Source organism: Medicago sativa, chromosome 5 (genome assembly GCF_051527215.1).
Source record: "Medicago sativa cultivar Bolivia chromosome 5, Bolivia_mono, whole genome shotgun sequence".
NCBI lineage: Eukaryota > Viridiplantae > Streptophyta > Magnoliopsida > Fabales > Fabaceae > Medicago > Medicago sativa.
Window position 1 is genome coordinate 48,949,969 of NC_140753.1, and position 7,548 is coordinate 48,957,516.

The 7,548-nt window shown below is 39.9% G+C and overlaps 1 non-coding gene across 1 annotated transcript; it reads left to right on the plus strand.

The window, feature by feature from the left end:
* Positions 1-6,002: 6,002 nt before the first annotated feature.
* On the plus strand, positions 6,003-6,109 carry LOC146922642 (small nucleolar RNA R71). The gene has a single exon (XR_015013018.1). It is a non-coding gene; the product is annotated as a small nucleolar RNA R71 (small nucleolar RNA).
* The last annotated feature ends 1,439 nt before the right edge of the window (positions 6,110-7,548 follow it).

Here is a 7,548-nt window from a genome sequence, read left to right on the forward strand (position 1 = left end):
TGATCAATCTCTCGCATCAAAGTCCTTTCCTAAGTTATAACCCTATTAATCTCTTAACGTGATTGAATAACCGCGGAAGCAATATTGGAACGTTAATTCATGTATCATAACCCTCAATTTCCTATCTCTAGGTTCCTAGTGTTGAGTTAAACAAAATTACTATTTCAGGATTAAAAGCTAGGGCTAATAGTCATTCAATTCCTAAGATCGATTCATGTGATTGCAAGAAGCTAGGGCTAGTAGTCATACAAAACGATAACATGAAAAGCAATAAACACAAGTAATTCTGAATAAAAACTGAATAGCATTGATTATAGAGAGAGTTCAACTACAAATTCATATATTACAAAAGTTTCATCATGGCTTAACCAAACTAAAGGTTTAGCTACTCATAGCTAAACAATCATAAGTATTAACAAGAGAAAACATACATAAATCTAACCAACGGGGTGTTGGTATGAGATTCAGGGCTCGTTCCTTGGTCTCCTGTCGTCCTTAGTGCTCAAAATCGCAATAATAATCAGTACCAAAACCCTTGCTAGCAGCTGGATATTTATAGAAAGAAATTAGGGTTTCAGAAAAGCCCATCATCGTGCCACGTTACGGGTTGGTCGTGGCACGATGCTTCATTAATCCTACATGGCAGCAGACAAAATCAACCATCGTGGCACGTTGCATGTTGCTTCGTGCCACGAAATTTCCAGAGATGAATCTTTGTCCCACGCTTCCTTCAACGTGCCACGAACATAACCAAACGTGGCACGATGCTTTGAGTTTTAGGCAATTTTCCTTGGTTTCTTGAAGTTTCTTCTCTTGAGCTCTTGTTCCTGTTTTGGCTTGATTTCACCATGAATTCATTGCAGTTGACTCTCTAAATGCTATAATAAAGACCTAAATATGACTAAATAACTAGTGTTGATGCACTGTCATCACAACCCCAAACTTAAACCATTCCTTGTCCTCGAGGAATCAATTTGCAAATGGAAACATCGCAGTGAGATAACAACTTACCAACCAATGATATGCTTAAAAAGTTCACTCCCTTCCGGTGTAATGATGTACCGGATGCCAAGCTCTCTCCTCCAAATCCACAACTCCACGCAATTGTTTGAATAGGGTCACACAATCATCATGCAGGTCTGCTGTATTACCATAGGCTTGAAAAATTTCTAAACTGTCAATCAAAGTCAGAGTCAAGTACACACTTTAAGGTCTTTCAGGGTTATAACGGGGCTTAGGTGAAAGGTGGATATAATTTGGGAAGTAGTGTTATAAAACAATGAAGTTAAGCTCATACTACTTGCGTATCCTTGATAACATACAGAAAACCAATCCTTCCTTTCAAATTTAACACAAAGAGTACTAGAGAACTTATTATTTTTTTCTGAGACATATAAACATTGTTGGTCTCATACACAAGATTCTTTTCTTTTCATTCATAATTTTTTTTTTCTCTCTGCACCATTTCAAGTGCTTTTTATTTTCAAGAGATAACATATAAAATTGAATCATTTCTCTTTTCTTAGTTCTCTAGTACCCCCACCCCAAACTTAGTAAGTTGCTAATTCCAAAAGCAACCCCAAACTTGAACATTTCACAACCTAAAGAGCTTACTTCAAACAAATAATTGGAACATTCATTCCTAAGGTCTTCTAGGTTTGTAATGTGGCTAGTCACCGAACAAAAAGTGATCTATACCTAATGGCTCAAATTGGCTTTACAAAGGATAAATAATTCATAAATCAAGGTAGGCTCAAAAAGGCTCAAGGTACCAAGCACTTTGCCTTAGTGTGTACAAAACAAGACCAATCAACAAATAGAGAAATATCGCAAGTTCTAGAAACAGCAGTTGCATGGAACACTCATATATGTAAAATTTGAAAAATAAAAATTTGGCTATGGACCTTACAAGTTGAGATATCTGGGAGTTGTGGCTACCTACTTCCTTTGCCGAACACTTCCCTTTGAAACAATTAGGCATCATCCTCCTTGAACTCTTTGGCATATCATTGGTGTAGCATTGTTATGAAACTGATAAATTTCCACAAACAAACAGATTCATCAATAATAAACAATGGAAAGCATCACAAACGGTGGGGATTAAAGTTAAACAAGTCACCAACATAATGTTTAAACGGATTAAAAATTACATCAAAAATAAAAGAAACAAAAGATAGAAAGCTGAAAATAAAATTGAACTCTAAGTCCATCACTGCTCATCCTCATCAGTGGCCTCCGGATCACCCTGCAAGTCAGCATAAAACTCATTCACGCGCTGATCGTTAACTGCCTTCCCTCGAACGAAGTCGGATCGAAGACGACCCTCTCTCTCACCAGCACGTCTCCTCTGCTCCATAATGTAGTCCTCCATGTTGGCCTCAGTACCGAACCTATCAAAAGCATTGCTCTGCAACGACCTCTGACGGTGCTGATCAGCAGCAAGGGAAAGCTCCGCTCCAAAGTAAGGACCGTCCACATACAGCTGTGATGATGTATCTTGAGCCCAGCAAGCCATACCTCCTAAGTAATCCATCATCATCGGGTGTAGCGGTGGGTATTGAGGCGCATCCTCCTGCATAGGTTGTGCCTGAGACGAACCTCCACGCTCTCTCCGAACCGGGGGTCCCTCATGACCCTTCTTCTTCTCAAACTTCACCATAGCGGTATCGTCAATGTCTCCCTTTGACTTTAACATGATGTCCCCATGCTCCTCAGGTACACCCTTCGCCTTGCACAATGCGTTGATCAAACAAACATGCCCCAAATGGACTGAAGTTCCACAATCTGCCATTTGTTGAATGCTCAAGTTGATCAAACGCCCAACATTAATCCCATGTCCAAAAATGATCGCCTCCACAATGTATAACCGTTCCATAGGCAATTCAAAAGTAGCGGACACACTCTCCAAAGTAGAATGAATGAATGAAGCCCAAGCCTTGTATTGTGGCTTGAGATCTACCACATCCATCCTTGTAGGAAGACCAGTAGCTCTAGACCGCGCATAATCCACTCCCACCTCTCCAATTTCATGCAAAATCTGCATTAGCTCATCGTCGGTAGGAAAATTTCTTTGACTCCTCGACCTCCTCCATTCCACATGACAATCTCTTGGAGGCTTCAACCCTAGAAGTGCATTGATGGCTCTAGGGTTGTAATCAATCTTCTTCCCACGCACAAAGGCAACATTATCTGTCCTTTCATAAGCATTTGCAAAGAATTCAAGAGCAATAGTACGATTGCCCTCTTTAGTAATCAAATCGTTCAACTTTCTCCACCCAAGGGCATTCATCGTAGTTTCAAATTGTGGGTACCTCTGGAGATTGATGAAATTGAACTTACGTTCGCCAGAAAACTTGAATCCTTTGATTTTCTCGAACCGTTCGGCATGCACATCATCTTCAAATTTCTCATAAGAGGGTTCGGGTGGTTGTTGGGTTGCTTGAGTGTTACGGGTTGTTCTAGAACGTTTGTGGGATGATGAGGCCATTTTTAGGGTTAAGGTAAATGTTTGGATAAAGGGAGAGGGTGAATTTGTGGGTTAGGTTTAGTGAAAGAAAGATTTGGTTGAATATGGGGTTACAGATTAAGGGGTTGGTGATATATGTGAGCTAGGTTGTGTATAGGGGTGGTTGGGATGATGACTTGAGGGTTAAGAACGAATTTTAGAGGATGAAGATGATTAGGGCGAAATTTGGGCAGAGTTTCGGTAAGGGAGAGTGAAAGTTGTGAAAAATTTGTGAAGCCTGTATATATAGGCAAAGGGTCATCGTGCCACGTTGGGTGATGGTCGTGCCACGAACAGGTTTGTAACGGTCAAATGATTTCAAAACTTCCCACTCACGTGCCACGATGCAGGAAAACGTGGTACGATCATTGTTCTGGGCAGAAACGTGCCACGATCATAGAACCATCGTGCCACGTTCATCGTTCTTCCAGCAAACGTGCCACGTTTTGAGAGGGTTCGTGTCACGATAATTCCAGTGGCGAACCATGTTGAAGCTTCTCTCAAAACGTGCCACGATGAAGAACCATCGTGCCACGTTGGTCTAGGTTTAACGAAAAAATTTTCTTTTCAGCTTTCTAAAAATATTTTTGCTGTTTTTGGTTTATGAAAATGCAATAAATAAATATAAACAATACCTGAGCGGATTTAAATCCGATGGGTTGCCTCCCATTAAGCGCTTCTTTACCGTCACTAGCTTGACTTATGGTGATCCCTAAAGATCATTTGACGTCTCTCCCTCTTCATTGCTTGGGAGTCCTCCTTCATGGTCCAGTTTCAGCTGTTGCTCTTTACCCTTTAAAGTTTCTTGTATACCAGACTTTCTCAGTTCAACATTTTTATAAGAAGGCTTGTTCCTTACCAACCCTTTGTTATAATACCTCCTAACTCTTCCTATTGTATCTGAGAAAATCGAAAGCATACACCATTGAAAGGTAGCCGGCCCATTATGCATTCCAAAGGGAATCTTCTTATAAGCCCATACACCACATGGATTAGAGAGAGTAGTCTTCGTCATATCGTTCCAAGTTTTCGATCCCTCACACTTGTTGTCAATGGTTTCTCTAGATGAGTGTTGCTGCTTTTGTTCCATGCTTGCTCTAAATTGTTGAACATACTCCTTCTACTCAACATCTTCAACCACTTCTTCACTCTCTATAGATTTAACAATTGCTCTTCCCATAGGTGGCCTAGGTTGAGCATCATGGGATTCATTTTCAACTTTTCCTTCAACAACGTCAATTCGGTAACACTTTTGGTTCTCATCTTGGTGCTTCACTGACTCAAAGATATTGAACACCACCTGCTCCTTATGGAATCTCAGCATTAACTCTCCCATCTCAACATCAACCAACGCACGACCAGTTGCAAGAAAAGGTCTTCCCAGTATGAGTGGCATTTCTTCATCTTCAGCCATGTCTAAGATCACAAAATCTGCTGGAAACATCAAGTCATTAACCTTGACTAGCACATCTTCCAGTACACCAAAAGGATAAGAGATTGACCGATCAGCTAAAGTAATGGTCATTCTTGTTGGTTTTGGCTCACCACATCCAAGCTTCTTCATCATTGAAAGAGGCATCAAGTTGATACTTGCTCCTAAATCACATAAAGCTCTATTAATGTCTACAGATCCAATGGAACAAGGGATAGTAAAAGCACCAGGATCCTTTAGCTTAGGTGGTAGCTTCTTTTGGAGAATAGCACTACAATTTTCAGAAAGTGCAACGTTCTCATCATCCTTAGGCTTCCTTCGTTTAGTCAACAAGTCTTTCATGAACTTAGCATATAACGGCATTTGATCAAGAGCTTCGCCGAAAGGAATATTCACCTGAAGTTGTGAGAAAAGTTGCATGAACTTCTTGAATTGACCTTCATCCTTTTCTTTCTTCTTCGAAAGGTGAGGGTATGGAAGCTTCACATATGATGGAATAACCTGTGGTTTGTCTCCATCTTTCAAAATTTGACTCTTCGACTTCCTCAAGATTGAATCTTCATCAATTAACTTCTCACTTTTTTCTCCCTCTATTTTTTTCTTCCTTTCGTTTTCAACTACTCCATGATCATTTTCTTTTTCAACTACACCCTCATCATTTTTTCCAACTACATCATTCTCCTCCACCTCAACTACTTCATCAACCTTCTTTGGAGCTTTTGGAACTAAAGGTGTCAAAACCTTTTTGCTCCTCAATTCAATAGCATTACAAGACTCATTCTTAGGGTTGTCTTTAGTGTTACCTGAGAATCCGCCTTTACTTTGTTCAGCCAATTGCTTAGCTAATTGCCCCAGTTGAGTTTCAAGCATCTTCCTAGAAGCTTCATTGTTCTTTCTTTCTTTTTCGCTTCAGCACGATACTCATTTCCAGCCATGTTCTCAATTAAAGCTTGGACTTCATGATCAGTTTTGCTCTTGAGACTACCTCCCGCGGAAGCATCTAAGAACATTCTAGTGTTTGGTGTTACCCCCTCAGTGAAGATTTGGAGGTATTGTTTCTCGGTGAACTCATGATTAGGGCACCTCTTAAGAAGCAAATTGAATCGCTCCCAAGCATCATACAATGATTCACCTTATCCTTGCTTGAAGTTAGAGATCTCCATCTTCTTGTCCCAATACTTAGACATAGGGAAATATTTCTCCAAGAACTTCAGCTCTAACTCTTCCCATGTTTGGACAATCCCGTTTGGTATTGTTAGCAACCAATCTTTTGCTCTTCCCGTCAAGGTGAAAGGAAACAGCCTTAGCTTCTTTTGTGCTTCAGTCACGGTGGCTGGTTGCACACAAAACTCGCAGGTTTCAGCAAAGCGGCTCAAGTGTTCATGAGGACTCATAGCTTCAGTCCCATCGAATTGCTTGTCCCTCAAACCGTTGAGGACAGTTGTCTTGATGTCGAAAGCTACGGGGTTAGCTGGTTGAAAAGTGTGGGTCAGTTGACCGCGATGAGTGGCTAACCCGTAGTCTCCTAGCTTAGGCCTCGGTGGTACAACACCTTCTCCTTCCATAGTTGCAGATTTAGGAGAAGAGATTGTTTCAGATTCAGTTGAGAGTGGCTCCGGTATTTGTTCTCGAACACCCGGTGGAACGGACTGAGCTAACCTTTGCGATCGGACAGCTTTCCGAAGTGCTCTAGCAGTCCTTTCAATTTCCGGATCGTACTCTAAGTCGTCTGAGCTCTGTTTACCTTGCATAAACAACAAAATACCTTAGTAGCACTGCACAACGCAAAGTAATCAAGTCAATATGAAAACAGAAAAATAAAAATTAAAAACAGAAAATTAAATTGCAAAAACCCTAAATTATAACGTAATTGCCTTGTTGAAATAATTCAACAGTCCCCGGCAACGGCGCCAAAAACTTGATAGAAATCTGGCAAGTGTACCAAAAACTATCGAAGTAGTAAAAATATCGATCCACAAGGACTGTGTTAATTTCAATTATAGCAAGCACGTTATATGTTAGGATGTGTAAAGTTTGTATTTTGTTGCCCTTGGCAGTAAAGTTTGGTTTTAATCAGAGTTGATTAAAGTAGAAAGAGTTTGAAAGAAAATTATATTGAGATGAATGGTTAAGCCGGTGAATCCACTATTGCTTTATATGAAAAAGTCTACCTCTCTCTACTCTCAATTACTACTCAGTTTTTACGATAAATTAACTAAGTGACTTTGATCAATCTCTCGCATCAAAGTCCTTTCCTAAGTTATAACCCTATTAATCTCTTAACGTGATTGAATAACCGCGGAAGCAATATTGGAACGTTAATTCATGTATCATAACCCTCAATTTCCTATCTCTAGGTTCCTAGTGTTGAGTTAAACAAAATTACTATTTCAGGATTAAAAGCTAGGGCTAATAGTCATTCAATTCCTAAGATCGATTCATGTGATTGCAAGAAGCTAGGGCTAGTAGTCATACAAAACGATAACATGAAAAGCAATAAACACAAGTAATTCTGAATAAAAACTGAATAGCATTGATTATAGAGAGAGTTCAACTACAAAATCATATATTACAAAAGTTTCATCATGGCTTAACCAAACTAAAGGTTTAG